Source organism: Tachyglossus aculeatus, chromosome 18 (assembly GCF_015852505.1).
Source record: "Tachyglossus aculeatus isolate mTacAcu1 chromosome 18, mTacAcu1.pri, whole genome shotgun sequence".
Taxonomy (NCBI): Eukaryota; Metazoa; Chordata; class Mammalia; order Monotremata; family Tachyglossidae; genus Tachyglossus; species Tachyglossus aculeatus.
Genome location: NC_052083.1, coordinates 17,577,771 through 17,594,882, shown reverse-complemented (window position 1 = coordinate 17,594,882; position 17,112 = coordinate 17,577,771). Strand labels below are relative to the sequence as shown.

Below are 17,112 nucleotides of genomic sequence, written 5' to 3'. Positions count from 1 at the left end.
TCTTATTTATTGAGCGCTTACTGTGTGCAGAGCACTGTACTAAGCGCTTGGGAAGTACAATTCAGCAACAAATAGAGACAATCCCTGCCCACAGTGGGCTCACAGTCTAGAACGGGGGAGACAGACATCAAAACAAGTAAACAGGCAGCGGCAGCATCATTATAAACAGAATTATACATAAATACACATCATTAATAAAAATAAAAAGAATTATAAATATGTACATATATACACAAGTGCTGTGGGGTTAGGGGGTAGAATAAAGGGAGCAAGTAGCAGAGTGGGGAGGGAAAAGTGAGGCTTAGTCTGGGAAGCCCTCCTGAAGAAGTTGAGCTTATAGTAAATTAGACGGAGAATTTCCATGGAAGTAACTGCACTAAGGCCCAAACCTAACTTGCACATGGATAATGTCTGTCTTTGCCCATCTATGTCCCCTTCACACCCTCCTCTCCCTTTCCCTTTCTCTCCCTCCCTCCTTCCTCTTCCCTTCTACTCTGACTTTTCTCTCTCCCTCCCCCTTATCTCTTCTCCCTTCCCCTTATCCGTTGCTTCTAGACGGCTGCACGGCAACCTGGCAACATCACACTGTGCCACGCACGGCAGGATGGAACGATATCATGTGTGTCGTGTGGGAGGCTCCTAAATTATACAATAGACTCCTTTGGCACCAACTGCTCGTTTTGTTTGACTCGTCTGCTCAAATGGTTTGCTGACCACCCCCTGATCTATGGATTATCTATTAAGGCCATGTATAAAAAAGCCTACCCAGAAAGTGACGCTGAGGGCTCATCGCGGGACAAGCTCACAAGTGAAGATCGAAACCAACAAAAATTAAGGGATGCAAGCACAAATCACACATGAGCCATATCACAAAGGGCACTACAGATCATTTTGACTATAACCCAAGTGTTATGCTCCTATGAGCACAAAACCTCTCCTAACTCCTTCGTTCCCATACACGAAAATTCCCCCAGTGTAATGGCAGGGAAAGCTGCCTGCCTTCATTTCACTCTGTCACCCAGTATGATCCTTCTCCTAGCTCTCGTTCTTCCTTGAATAGAATCTGTCAAATTTGCTCAATTATTATCAATTATTAATAATTATTATTATTATCAATTACAGATAATACAATTTTTTTTTATTTGGGACCCAAATGAAAACCTGTATAGACATGATTTGGTCCCTAGTACAAGCATTTCTGCCATTAGCATTTCAACCAAGGAGGGAAAAAGTTGAATGAACTTTACAATGAGATGATACAATTAGAGAAGCAGTGAGGCTTAGTGGAAAGAGCACGGGCTTGAGAATCTGAGGTCATGGGTTCTAATCCTGGCTCCGCCACTTATCAGCTGTGTGACTTTGGGCAAGTCACATAAATTCCCTGTGCCTCATTACCTCATCTGTAAAATGGGGATTAAGACTGTGAGCCCCACGTGGGGCAACCTGATTACCCTTTAGGCACCCCAGCGCTTAGAACAGTGCTCGGCAACATAGTAGGCGCTTAACAAATACCATCATTATTATGATTAAACAGAACAAGGCTCGCAGTTCCACTGGCAAGCATCGTGCGAGGATTCATAAGAAGAATCGATACATGGTGTCTAGTGGAGTCAGAAGGTCGTGGGTTCTTATCAATGGCTCCACCATTTGTGTCTGCTGTGAGATCTTGGGTTCGTCACTTCACTTCTCTGTGCCTCATTTATCTCAACTCTAAAATGGGGATTAAGACTCCGAGCCCCTGTTGGGACGGGGACTAGGTCTAACCCCATTTGCTTGTGTCCGCCCCAGTGCTTAGTACAGTGCCTGGCACACAGTAAGTGCTTAACAAATGTTCGCAATTATTATTATCCCTCTAGACTGTAAGCACATTGTGGGCAGGGAATGTGTCTATTGTTGAATTGTACTCTCCGAAGTGCTTAGTACAGCGCTCTGCACACAGTAAGCGCTCAATAAATATGACTGAATGAATAAATGCAAATGCTTTAGAGCGCTCCCTGAGCTCGCCATCAACTGCAGAGAGATATAATACGGTACTGCACAGTCAATTGGGAGGATTTTTTCCTGCATCTTTCTAGTTCAAATACCTCTAGAGAACAAATGTCTGCTTGAGGAAAATAAAGACCTTAGAGGAAGCAATCAAACCAACCAACCAAATACTAAGCCATTATTTCCAGTACAGCGAAGATTACACAAGATCAACACAAACACGTGGACTTTACAGTTGACGGTAGGACAGAGTTTTAAATTCCACTAGCCTTTGACTCTAACTTCAAAATGATCCTCTAATAGTTATCTCTCACCATACAGGAACTCAAATAACAAACAGAGACCCGTGCCCCTTTTAAATATCTCCGAAAAAGTCACAGCAATAGAGAAATTGCTTTGGGAAAAAAATTCCTAGATTACATACTGTAGAAGACTTAACTAACTCGTTGTTACTGATTGTATCAGTACCTTCCTGATGTCTGGAGGGGAAGGAAGCTGTGTGGAAGGAGAGGGTGGGAGGAGAACAGAAAGAGGGTAAGAGAGAGAGGGAAAGAGAGGAAATAAGTGCATGTGTGGCACTGAAGCTACAACATACAACCTGTTTTCAATTGGTTGCTGCAAGGAAGCATTTGACATACAACTAGGGGCAGAAGGTATCAAAGTCCATGTTTAAACAAACTGGGTGAGCCACACAAAATGCCCTCCTTATGGTGTTTTTATACTCTGGTCACCTTAGCACTAGAATCTGTGTCCCTGAAGTACTTGCCATTCACCCCCATGCTCAGCCACCACAGCACTACCATTTCTCCATTCTGCAACTTATTTTAATGCCAGTCTCTTCCTCTATACTTTAAGTTCCTTGAAGGCGGGGATCATGTCTACCCCCTCTAATGTGTTGTAATCATAATTATTAATAATTATGGTATTTGTTAAGCGCTTACTATGTGCTAGGCAGGGTTCTAAGCGCTGAGGTAGACACAAGATAATCAGGTTTGGTAGAGTCCCTGTCCCACTTAAGGCTCACAGTCTGAATCCCCATTTTACAGATGAGGTATCTGAGGCACAGAGAAGTTAAGGGCCTCGCCCTAGGTCACACAGCAGAGAAGTGGAGGAGCCAGGATTAGAACTCTTGACCTTCTTACTCCCAGGCCTATGCTCTATTCACCAGGCCATGCTGCTTGTACTTTCCCAAGTGCTTGGTACAGTGCTCTGTACAGAGTGAGCTCTCAATAAATATCATTGATTGACTGACTTGATAAATCCAGCATATGTCTTCTTGTCACAGTTGTTGGGTGCCAACTCCTGAACACTAACTCCACAGGCCAAAAAAAAATCTTGAACTTAAATGACACAAATTAAGAGTCCCTTCCTTTTATGAATAATAATAATAATCATTACTGTATATTTAAGCCCTTAATATGTGCCAGGCACTGTTCTAAGCGCTGGGGCGGATGCAAGCAAATCTGGTGGGATACGGCCCCTGTCCCTCGCGGGGCTCACAGTCTCGCTCCCCATTTTACAGATGAGGTAACTGAGGCACAAAGAAATGAAGTGACTTGTCCAAGGTCACACAGCAGGCAAGTAGCAGAGCCGGGATCAGAACCCATGACCTCATAACTCCTAGGCCCTTGCTTTATCCACAATGCCATGCTGCTTCGTATTTTTTGTCAGTGCTTTCAGAACAGTGCTTTGCACATAGTAAGCACTTAACAAATTCCATCATTATTATTATTACTGTCAAAACCTCATGACTCTGCGAAACTGGGCAAGTCCAATTTTCCCTGGGCTGAAGTTGAGTCTCCGGAAGCGTCATACGCACGCACAATGGAAGCAGAAAATGCCTTCAGACCTCTTAGAGGACTGTTTCACGCATTAAAGCAGTGTGTGCCCTACATGTAGCTGATGATAGTAATGTCACCTTAGAAAACTAAGAGCAGCTACATGTATAATAATATTCATTGTATTCACACAGCCCCTGCCCCCGACTAGGCTGGTTCACAATCTAAGAGGAAGGAACAGCAGATAGTTTTATGCACATTTTACAGATGAGGAAACTGAGGTCCAGAAAGGTTAAATGAACTGCCCAAGGCCTCCTAGCAAGCCTACGGCAGATCTGGGATTAGAAATCAGTCCCTGTTCTTTCAGACAGCCCAATTTACCAATAATTAAACTTGGAAACTGCCAGAGTTAGGTTTATTGTGAGGAATTAGCTTGAAATGCTAATTTAGCCTAATTTGGGGAAAGAGTGCATTTAGATTAAAAGAATGCCCTTGGCTTGTCAAAACATGAAACCTTTTGTTTAAAAAGAGAAGTAAAGATAAAACAAAATACCAGCAGTGAACCCCCATTGGTAAAAGCAAAGCCAGATCCCTTTCTCCTGCATGAACTGTGTGCAAGGGTTATGTTACCTCTTTACAGCCTTATATTACCAAATGCTATTTTGACAGGCATCCTAACACAAGTCAGATGTTCTTTTAAGACTATGATAAGAAATGTTTCCTTAAAGCCACATTCTCTCATAACCATTCATGATCTCCTTCCTATGGCTCCGGGGGGAATGAGGTGATTAATGGACCAGGGTTTGAAATGTCTTTGAGCGGTAAAGTACAATAAATCAAAGTATTTTGATCACTGCTGCTTTTGCAGCCCAGGAAAATGTACGCATCTGCTCCATCAGGCCAAGCACTTGATGCGGATTCCTGCCACATCTTTATTATTAGTAATAATAATAATAATAATAATAAAATGGGATTAGTTAAGATTTACGATGTGCCAGGCACTGTTCTAAGCGTTGGGGTAGATACAAGGTAATCAGAGTCCCTGTTCCTCATAGGGCTCACAATCTTAATCCCCATTTTTCAGATGAGGAAATTGAGGCTCAAAGAAGTGAAATGACTTGGCCAAGGCCACACAATGGACAAGTGGCAGAGCTAGGATAGGAACCCAGGTCCTTCTGACTCCCAGGCTGGTGTTCTATCCACTAGGAAGCAGCGTGGCTCAGTGGAAAGAGCATTGGCTTTGGAGTCAGAGGTCATGGGTTTGAATCCCGGCTCTGCCAACTGTCAGCTGTGTGACTTTGGGCAAGTCACTTCACTTCTCTGTGCCTCAGTTCCCTCATCTGTAAAATGGGGATTAAGACTTTGAGCCCCACATGGGACAACCTGATCACCTTGTAACCTCCCCAGTGCTTAGAACAGGGCTTTGCACATAGTAAGCGCTTAATAAACCGCCATTATTATTACTTCCCTTTCTAGTACTTAACATACCTGTACATATCTTGACATAGCACATTTCTGGCATCTCCTCCAGTTACCAAACATCAGTAAATCAATGATAATTACTGAGCATTTACTCCATGCAGAGTACTGTACTAAGCACTTGGACAGCTGCAACAGACTTATAGATATAATCCCAACCCTCAAGGATCTAACAATCTAGTGGGAAAACCAAATATTAAAAGAAATTAATACAATATAAAGATAAATACATCAGTGCAAACTATAGACTGCAAGCTTACTGTGCTCAGGGGATTGTGTCTGCCCACCTGATCGTGTTGTATTTTCCTAAACGCTTAATACAGCGTACTGTACACAGTAACTATGCAATAAATACCTTTGATTGATTGATTGCAACAGGGATGGGAAGGAAAGTGAGTAGCCAAGTGGTTACATAATAATAATAATAATGCACTGGGGTGAGAACAATGTAATCAGATCGGGACCAGTTTCTCTCCCCCTACCATGCTCACAGACTAAGCAGGCAAAGGGAGGAAAGATGCCTGTCTCCCCCCTTCTAGACTGTAAACCCAGTGTGGGCAGGAATTGTCTCTCTTTATTGCTGAACTGTACTTTTCAAGCGCTTAATACAGTGCTCTGCACATAGTAAGCACCCAATAAACACGATCAAATGAATGAGCCAGAATTAGAACTCAGGTCTCCTGACTCTCGGTCCTGAGGTCCTTCCACTAGGCCTTGCTGTTTCTCCAGCATGACGCAGGGAATGCACAGGTGCTCAAATGGCAGATCGGGAAGGGAAATGGGGTGGGAGATGAGAAATTAAACAGTGTTGGGGGTTGGGGATGTGATGGGAATGGGAGTTTCAGACAGCGCTTAGTGTACTGCTTTGCACACAGTAACTGTTCAATAAATACGACAATGAATGAATGGAGGAGGGAGGGAAGAGCAAGAGGTCAGTGACGAGAAAGAGGTGAGAACGACACATTTTAGGAAGCAAAAGAAGCCAAACTGAGAGGTGGAGAATGGGTAGATCGAGTAGTTCTAGTTTGTTTTCATTTACTTCCTAATAATCCCCAAATATAAATCTAGAGGACTGAAGGCTCCAAAGAAGAGTATTTCCACTTGTCATCAAACAAAAGTTTAGCATGCAAGCAAAACACACTTAAAATGGTCCAGTCTACTCCAAGTCATTGAAATCATTCGTAACTGTTGGGTTGCTTTACTGTGCCCAGAAGATTTTACCCTGCACTTCAAACAAATACCAAGAAAGAAGGAACAGTTACGAAGATAAATGATCAAACTGCCTGCCTCTCCTTCGGGCGAATGATAAAGGAGCTTTCACCAACGGGTAAGGATATCTGCAACCACAGGTTTCAAATGAGGACTCCCAGCTCTCATACAGCCAGGGCGCGAAAACACTTAGAAACAAGGGAGTGATTCTGGTAGGAGACACTACTATGTCATAAAGTCAGAGATAAGTATTTGAATTTCTGGGTTTACTGTATATCTAATAAGACTTTTAATGGAAATTAAAATCTGACCATAGCCCTCTTTACAAATCCTCCAAGTTCAGAAAATCCTAGACCAGGGGAAATCTCAACGCCGTCCTTTTTCACACAGGACAGAATGTTCATGCCGTTAGCCAGCTAATCGTATTTCTTGAGCGCTTACTGTGTGCAGAGCACTGTACTAAGCGCTTGGGAGAATACAATTTAACAGTATACAGACACGATACAGGGTCACCTGGTGCTGATTCCTCACTCTGCTCCTGGACCAACTTGTGTTGCCAACTTGTCCTTCCCAAGCGCTTAGTACAGTGCTCTGCACACAGTAAGCGCTCAATAAATACGATTGATGATGATGATGATGACCACAGGACTGCTAATCCAAGAGGGAAAAGTCTTACCCTTCTGGGAATTCTGTGGGGGAGATTTGAGGAAGGGAGTGGGGAAAGTGAGGGGCAGAAACACCCCCTCACTGTGAGCCCCTTGAGGGACAAGGCCTGTGTCTAATTCCCACCTCTATTCTCTTCCTCAGCATTTAGTACAGTGCTTTGCACCCAGTTAGTACTTAACAAATGCTATACTACTCTTATTGGGCCCTGGACCTGTGTTCGAATTCCGACTCTGCCACTTGTCTGCTGTGTGACCTTAGGCAAATCATTTGACTTCTCTGTGCTTCAGTACCTCACCTGTAAAATGAGAATTGAGACTGTGATCTCCACGTGGGACAAGGACTGCGTCCAACTCGATTTGCTTGTATCCACCCCAGCACTGAGTACAGTGCCAGGCACAGAGTAAAGCACTTAACAAATACCGTGACTATTATTATTGTTCTTACTAAACACTTCAGTCTGCAAATATTGCCGGCCATTCTCTCTGGAGATATTTCTGTTATCAGCGGTGCAGGCTCTGGGTTTGCTACCAGGACACTTCCAAACAGAACAAAATTCTAACGGCTCATGCCTACATTCCTTCTCCCGTTTACGTAATTTAAATAGCATGAGCATTCCAGGAGAATCCATATTTGCCAACAAATAACACTGGAGGCTACTCCAAGGCAGTGTCGAGGCTGCACAGTTGCCCACTTTGGCTTTGTCACGCTAGAAGGATGTGCAGGAACTCGCAAGCTACTTCACTAGGGCCGATCGGAGTGTGCTTTCTCAGCCATTCCATTCCCCTTGAGCACCCAGAATGTTTTTGCTCACTCGGTTCATTATTTTAGAACAGGTTTTTAATGTTTAAAGTTTTTTTTTAATGTCCACATTTCCCAATTTGGGGACTCGGATTGGCCACTGACTGACTGAAATATGGTGTGAGTTGAGTAGTGACAGCATTTCATTTACCAATGGATTTTGTCTTGAGTGGACTGTAGCATGACCCAGTGAAATGAGCTGGAAAATACATTTCACAGCTGGAATAATACTTAGGTTAATGCATTAAAGCAGCTGGACCTTCATGATTTAAACATCACACACAGCACAAAATCCTCCAGGGGTTGCCCATGCCTATCCTCATCGAGCAGAAACTTGTGACCATCGGCCTTAAGGTAGCGTGACTTAGTGGACAGAGCTCAGGCCTGGGAATCAGGACCTGGGTTCTAATCCTACTCCACCCTATGTCTACCATGTGACTTGGTGCTTCACTGGGCTTCAGTTCCCTCATCTGTAAAATGGGGATGAAGAGTGTGAGCCCCATGTGGGACAGGGACTGGGTTCAACCCGATTAGCGTGGCTCAGTGGAAAGAGCATGGGCTTTAGAGTCAGAGGTCATGGGTTCAATTCCCAACTCCACCAATTGCCAGCTGTGTGACTTTGGGCAAATCACTTAACTTCTCTGTGCCTCAGTTACCTCATCTGTAAAATGGGGATTAAGACTGTGAGCCTCCCGTGGGACAACCTGATCACCTTGTAACCTCCCAAGTGCTTAGAACAGTGCTTTGCACACAGTAAGCGCTTAATAAATTGCCATCATCATCGTCATCATCTTCTACCCTAGTGCTTAGAACAGTGCTTGGCACATAGTAAGCACTTAACGAGTGCCATGATTAATTCTTATTATTACTTTCAGCTCTCTCTCCTTCCCCACTACAGCCCAGATTGTACGCTTCTTTCCTTTAAAGTCAACCTACTCACTGTGCCTTGTTCTCATCTCATTTACTACTCTATTTTATTAATGATGTGCATATAGATATAATTCTATTTATTCTAACATTTTTGACACCTGTCTACATGTTTCGTTTTGTTGTCTGTCTCCCCCTTTTAGACTGTGAGCCCGTTGTTGGATAGGGAGCATCTCTGTATGTTGCCGACTTACTTCCCAAGCGCTTAGTACAGTGCTCTGCACACAGTAAGCCCTCAATAAATACGATTGAATGAATCTCTCTCAACGTTGAACTCTTATTCAGGCTCTTTCCTTCCTGTCTGGAACTCCCTACCGCTTCACATCCAGAATACCAATACTCTCCTCATCTACAAAGCTCTGCTAAAATTGTATCTCCTCCAGGAGGCCTTCCCTGATTAAACTCTCACTCCCCATCCTATGCCCGCTCCACTCCTGCCACCCCAGCTCTTCCTCGTTATCTAAGCACTCATGCACCTTCTCCCTCCCCTTCCCTTTTAGCACTCATGAAGGAAATAATAATAATAGTAATAACAGTACTTGTAAAGCACTTATTGTGTGTCAAGCACCATTCTAGGCACTGGAGTAGATAACATTTAATTAAGTTGGAAACAGTCCCTGTCCCACAGTAATAATAATAATAATGGCATTTACTAAGCGCTTACTATGTGCAAAGCACTGTTCTAAGTGCTGGGGAGGTTACAAGGTGATCAGGTTGTCCCACAGGGGGCTCACAGTCTTAATCCCCATTTTACAGACGAGGTAACCGAAGCACAGAGAAGCGAAGTGACTTGCCCAAAGTCACACAGCTGACAATTGGCGAAGCCGGGATTTGAACCCATGAACTCCGACTCCAAAGCCCGTGCTCTTTCCACTGAGCCACGCTGGTTCTCCACGAGGGGTTCACACTCTTAATCCCCATTTTACAGATGAGGTAAATGAGGCCCAGAGAGGTTAAGTGACTTGCCCAAGGTCACCCAACAGACACGTGGTGGAGCTGGCATTAGAACCAAGGTCCTTCTGACTCCCGGGGCCCATTTTACACTAGGCTGGTTCCTGCTCCCTGTAATTTATTTTCGTGTCCATCACCTCCTCTAAATTATAAACTGCTTGGGGCCGGGGACTGCGCCTAGTAAACCCATTATATTCACTCAAGTGTTGAGTATAGTGCTCTGCACAGAGTAAGTGTTCAATACATACCACTGATTGAATGGGCCTGCAAACTCTGCCCTAACCAACCACAGGTCAATCAATCAATGGTATTTAGTACATACTTAATGTGTGTGGAGAGCTGTACTAAGCGCTTGCGAGAGTACAATATGAATATTACGTTCCCTGCCCACAAGGATCTTACAGTCTAAAGGTGACAAATCCTTGTTGACTAGAGCCATCACTGGGAAATCCTACCCCAGAAGTTTGTATTTTCATTTTGTTTTAACCAAAAATACTAAAAATGCATTGTAACACAATGCACGCCAACAACCCTGAAGGTTCCCGGCACATAAGAAACAGCAGAGATTGGCAACTGTGTAGTAACTGAACCGGAGAACCCGGAAATGTTGTCGGAAGCCGCTCAACTGAGGTAAGCACATGCACGGTCGGAAAGGATAGTTCAGCCACGTCAGGCCTCTTCACTCGGCCTCAGAACCTGCACACAGAGTGGGCTCTGCAGCTATTTGTTGGCAAACGAGAACACTTGGCATGTTTATGCTATTTAAAATCTGAATAAGAGAGCACAGGATTTTACCTCAAAGCCCAGATCGCACATTTATCTCCCCTACCACCACTTTGCTTCTCTCTGGGTCACTGTGCTCCAACCTTGTCAATCTTGTTAGAGAAGCAGTATGGCCTAGTGGATAGAGCACGGGCCCAGGAGTCAGAAGGGCCTGCGTTTAATCCTCACTCTACCACGTAACTCTGGGCAAGTCACTTAATTTATCTGTGTCTCAGTTACCTCATCTGTAAAATGGAGATTAATACCAGAAGCCTCACGTGGGACACGGTCTGTGTCCAACCTGATTATTCTGCATCTATCCCAGCACTTAGTACAGTGCCTGACACATAGTAAGCACTTTACAAATAACATTTTTAAAAAATCATGACTAGCTTGTGGCCGGCCCCTTTCCCATGTCCTCCCTCTGACCAGGGACTCCTTTCCCCTCCATATAAACCAGATCACCACTCTCCCAAACATTATTCATAATAATAATAATGAATAATTTGGGCACTTGATAAGTGCTTTAATGCTAAGTGTGCAGCCTTACTGAAGGCACATCTCCTTCAAGAGTCCTTCCCTGGCTAAATCCACTTTTCCTTTTCTTCCATTTCTTTCTGCATCACCTTTACTTGCTCCCTTTATTCATCTCCCCTCCCAGCCCCATGGAACTTCTGTACATATCTGTAATTTATTTATTTATATTAGTCTCTTCCTCCCCCTCTAAGCTCTAAGCAAGTTATGCTCAGGGAATGTGTTATATCGTTATACTGTATTCTCTCAAGCGCTTAATACAGTACTCAACACACAGAAAGAGCTCAATAACTACGATTGATTGATTGATCGCTTATTACATGCCAAGCACTTTATTAAGCACTGGGGGTAGACACAAGATAATCAGGTTCCAAGTGGGACTCATAGTTTAAGCAGGAGGGGCAAAAGGTTTTGCATCCCCATTTTGCAGATGAGGGAACTGAGGCACAGAGAAGTTAAATAATTTGCACAGCACAGAGAAGTGGCAGAGCTGGGACTGAAACTCAATTCCTCTGACATAACTCTTTCCACTAGGCTACCCCGCTGCTCGGGTGCTGTGGTTTTTGTGGGTTTTGTAATGTAACGTATTTGTCCTGCTAACTACAAAATGTATTCTTCAAGGTCACTGCAAAGATCAAGACAAGTGAACTGCAAAGCCTTAAGTGGCAAGTTACTCACACATGCCAACATAAGCACTGTTCGTAACTCACAAAAGCTCTCCTTTAACTAAGAATACAGTCTTCTCTCAACCAACTTTCAGAGATCAAGTAGAGCCTCGTTTCTTTCTCACCCTCCAAACCGCATAAGTGACAACAACATAACCACACTTTGTCACCCTCTAATATTTCACTATGGATTATAAAGCTCATGAAAAGGGGGCGGCAAATGATCCTTACTGTGTGCATACAAGTGACTTGCAGATTCTCCTCGCATCTGCAACAATCCCCTACTATTCCCGTCCTGCACCTCTAAGGCAGACAATGACACACTGTGTCAAAGCGAAGGTCCCATGCCGAGTTGCTCTCTGGCCAAGAGGGGATGTGCACAGCCGCCTGATTCACAATGGTAAAAAGCCAAGCAAAGGAAAGTCTTCCTCCAATCCCAGAAAGGCACGTAGCAGAGGAACTATCTCCCGAGGGGAATCTCTACCACCGAGAAAGCTAGTTTCACCAAACAGGGGTGTATATTTTCACTGGAAAGGTCACAGTTTAGGGAAATGACCGAGGGGCAAATGAAACAGCTAAGAATGAATACCCACATTCAGGAACCGAGGAGATACTCCATTTAGAGGAAAGAATAAGGGAATCAAGCTGTTGCTGAAACACCACTAGATGTTAACACATCATCACCCAGGGGAATGGAGAGAAGAAATGGCCTGGTCATCTGTAACAACAGTTTCGCCCTTCGAGATAGCAGGGGGGAAGCCAACATGGGTCCCTGTGGTCTGGAGAGTCGCCGCTGCTGACTGACAATTCGGACAGCTCTCGCAGGGAATACTCACAGATAATCAGGAGTCGCTATTTCAACAAAATAAAATCCCATCTCACGGGCTGGACTCTCCAAAGAGAGCGGAAGAGTGCAATACCTCACCTCAGACACCTGTTAAATAGCTGATTTATTTATTTATATTAACGTCTGTCTCCCCCTCTAGACAGCAATCTCGTTGCAGGCAGGGAAAGCATCTAACAATTCTGTGACACTGAGCTCTCCCAAGCACTTAGTACAGGGCTCTGCACACAGTAAGTGTTTAATCAATATTATTGAATGATTGATTGATTGATTGAGGGGGATTCCTAATGAAAAGACCGATGGTCCAATTCCAGAACAGCAGGAGGACAGAGAACTGCTTAGCCACGTCACATTATATCAGAAACTTTCTTGGATAATTATAATGATATCTGTGGTATTCGAGAAGCGCTTACTAAGAGCAGTCACTGTACTAAGTGCTAGGGTGGACCCAAGCAAATTGGGTTGAACACAGTCCCTGTCCCTCATGGGGCTCACAATCTCAATCCCCATCTTACAAACGAGGTAACTGAGGCACAGAGAAGTGACTTCCCCAAGGTCACACATCGGACAAGCGGTAGAGGCAGGATCAGAACCCAGATCCTCCTGACTCCCAGTCCCGGCCTCTAACCACTAGGCCAGGCTGCTTCACGAAGGGGAAACAGCTGCAGGTTTTCTGGCCTAAATGGCAAGTGAGCGGCCTAACTATTTTTTCCTGACTTCATAATTTTTCATTTCAAGAGCTCTTATCTTCGGAGCTCTCCAGCTGGCCAAATAAATGAGTCAAGGAGAAAACACACTAAAGAGGATGGAATAAGGGTGGAATTACCCACGACAGACACCCTGGCTTCCGTTTCCTCTGCCACTCTCGGGCAGCCTATAGAGAGTACGTGGCAAGGCAGACACACCTACTTCAGCAATGGAGCAGGCACTGCCCATACAGTTCCTTTTACGTTCATCTCTTTCCCCTTGTCTACCACGCCAGGCCCTTTTAAATACCCACTCAAGCCCGGATCCTCCAAAAAAGCTTCCTTGATTTATCGCGACCATTTTCCTATCCGCCAGCCCAATTGCAGACCCATCCTTCCCCTCAACCCACTTCCTACTTTTGTAATTGCTGTTTATGATTGATTATGTAAATACGCAATTATGCTGATTACATATTTGTCCGTCTAGTCTTTTCTATTATATCGGGAGTGAACCGAGGGGCAGAATCCCTCCTACTTAGACTGTGAGCCCCACGTGGGACATGGACTGTGTCTAACCTAATTAACTTGTATCTACCCTTGTATTAGCTTTATTTCTATTTGTTCTGACGACTGGACACCTGTCCACAAGTTTTGTTTTGTTGTCTGTCTCCCCCTTCTAGACTGTGAGCCCATTGTTGGATAGGGACCGTCTCTATATGTTGCCAATTTGTACTTCCCAAGCGCTTAGTACAGTGCTCTGCACAGAGTAAGTGCTCAATAAATACGATTGAATGAATCGACCCCATCCATCCTACTTAGAATGTGAGTCCCAGGTGGGGCATGGACTGTGTCCCACCTAATTTTCTTGCATCCACCCCAGCGCTTAGAACAGTGTTGTACACACAGTAAGCGCTTAACAAATCAGTCAATCGTATTTATTGAGCACTTACTGTGTGTAGAAGTACTAAGCGGTTGGGGGAGTACAATATGGCAGGCACATTCCCTGCCCACAGTGAGACTGCAGAGTAGGGTACAACTTTAAAAAAAGCAACTCTTTCCTACGTATTCCCCTAACCAAATAGTGGAATTGTTCTTCTAGAACACACACCTTAAGGATGCAATTTAGAGAGAGCAGAATAATAATAATTATAATAATAATAATAATAATAATAGCAGTGTTAAGCACTTACTATATGCCAGGCACTGCTGTAAGCAAGGTAATCAGGTTGTCCCACATGGGACTCACAGTCTTAACCCCCATTTTCCAGATGAGGTAACAGAGGCACAGAGAAGTGAAGTGACTTGCCCAAAGTCACACAGCTGACAAGTGGCGGAGGTGGGATTAGAACCCATGACCTCTGACTCCCAAGCCCGGGCTCTTTCCACTGAGCCAAGCTGCTTCTCTGAAGCTAGGAATAGGGGAGCATTCTTTCCACAATGCATGTCTGTCTGGATATGATAAAAATGTGGTGTTGGATAAAACAAAACATGTTAGTGCATACACAGGGAGTCAGGTGAGACAAAGTTGGTTCTCTGTGTTCTTCAGGAACTCAAGGCCCTCGCTGTAGAAGATCTGACAGAACAGTGCCAGAAATATCCACTGACAGACAAGCAAAACACAGCCTATCCACTCACCCCACTTAATTAATAATTTACATAGTTTCCTTCTAGCATTCTCAGGACAATCCAACCCCCCTCAGTGTCAGGATTGCTGAACTAGAACAATAAATTTAACAACTCCTTGTGCCTCACGTGATCCTAAAGCAGAAGTTCTGGATATATATTTAGCACCCTCATACATATTTGAGGATGAAACTACAAATGTTGAGAATCATTTGGGTATAACTAGATGTAGCTACAAAGGCATACACACCATTAACAATCTATTCCATATTATGTGCAAGAAATTCACGTTCTTTTCTGTGCCTGAATAAAACATTCCCTGCTGCCTTATGAAAAATAATAATAATCGTAGCATTTGTTATGTGTTTACTTTGTACCAGACACTGTACTAAATGCTGAGATGGACACAAGCAAACAAGAAAAATGCCAGAGGATATTTAATTGAACTACAGTGATCATATAATCTTTTGCTTAAGGCATTTCCTTTCACTCTCGAATGGGAAACTAAAAACGACGACAAAAAATCCCAGCAACAATGTTAAAAGTTTCTGTGGAGTTTTCTAATCACAAACTAAAATTAATTGGGATAGATAAGGAAACAGAGAACTTACTTTTCCGGTTACATGACTTCTAAGTATATCAGCGTTACTGGACTGAAATGGAAGGAGAAAATGTCATCAACTCAATTCTTCTCAAATATTGTTACACCTAGCATTTTACTGGATCCCACACCTCCCGTCCCCCAGAACAAAACATACTGGAAATACAACTGCTTTCTGTAAAGTTAAAAATAAATCGCCTTTCAGGCAGCAGGTATAGTGGGTATTCTTTGATTTGGTGAACTTGCAAATCGGTAAAATAGCAATTACATACACTCTAACCACCATAATCAGTGGTTAATAATCAGTGGTCCCTATATCCCAAGTTTCGGCTGCCTATAAAATGTGACAGAACATGACAGTGAAGGGTACAACAATTGTGATTAAAAACTAATCAATGGTATGTTCAGGGCTTAACTGGGCAGTCTGCAATCATTATATTTCTTTGGTTGAAGCATAACATGCCACACTGAATTATTTTTCCATCAAAAGCATTTTGAGAACTCACAGGATAAGTCAGTAAATAAGCTCACTTTAGATGAAAACATCAGAGAGAAAAATAAAAAAAGATGGACTTGTGGGGTGAGGGGAGGGTTAGGGGATTCACGTTTTCAAAAGTAATTTGTCATTTCACAAGTGCTTAAAAGCCATCCTTAAAATAAAATACATGGGCAGGTCTGAAGAAGGAAATCTTTGTGGCCACATAAAATAGCTGCAAAATTAATGTCTGAATCAGAAAAATCCAAACGAAAGCACATTAGAAATACTGCCCTGAAGTTATGGAATATGGAGAAAATGAGAAAATATTCAGACAAGATCAATAAGGAAATAAAAGATTAGAGAAACAGAAGGCAGCAGTGGCAGTGAGACAGAAATCAATACATCACAAAATCATGCTCCTCGTTATCTGAACGAATGCCGTTCTGCCAGCCCCGAGATGAGAATAAAAAGACTTACTGTAGTTGGTAGGCTGACTGAATCTGCACAAAAACTTCCTAAAAAGGGGCTGGCTTTTCCTTGGAAGCGGTTCTTTCCCTAGGTCCATTTCTCTTCTGGTCCCTGCTGTTCTACCAATGCTCAGCTCGTTTTCAAATCGCACAGAAGCCGAATTAGAGAGTAGGATCCTGCCCCAGTGACGGGGGGGAAACTGGCCGAGAGACTGGAAAATTTCAGGTGCAAACCGAAGAGTTGAACCATGCTCATAACCCGACAAAGGTTAACAGAGAACTCTTCACACGCACACACACATACACACACACACACACACAAATACAATGTTTGCCCAAGGCTAGGAGTGCCCAGTCTCTGCCAAGAGTCTGGATTACAAAGATTAGAATGACTCCGATAGACGTGCATGACCAGGAACTGCCACCCCACAATGTGAAAGAGGATCTCAACGAGTGACTGCCGTGTACTTGAACCCGAGGATAGAGAGAAAATAGCTAAGACCTGCAATATGTAATGAAACTTCCTACGACCTTGTTGTTCATAAGGTACTATTCTTCAGCTCGCATTACGGTCATCGTAAAGGTTTGATCACAAAGACAACCACCCCCACACACACACACACACACCATGAACGTGTTATCTGCAGTCCTGAGTTCT

The 17,112-nt window shown here is 43.6% G+C and overlaps 1 protein-coding gene across 1 annotated transcript in view; it reads right to left on the bottom strand.

Moving 5' to 3' along the window:
• Positions 1-15,561, bottom strand: part of TNS3 (tensin 3) — a 201,155-nt gene extending 185,594 nt beyond the window's left edge. Inside the window, exon 1 of the mRNA XM_038760159.1 lies at positions 15,520-15,561. The gene's annotated coding sequence lies outside the window, so the exon portion shown is untranslated. The remainder of the gene's footprint in view (positions 1-15,519) is intronic.
• Positions 15,562-17,112: the final 1,551 nt, after the last annotated feature.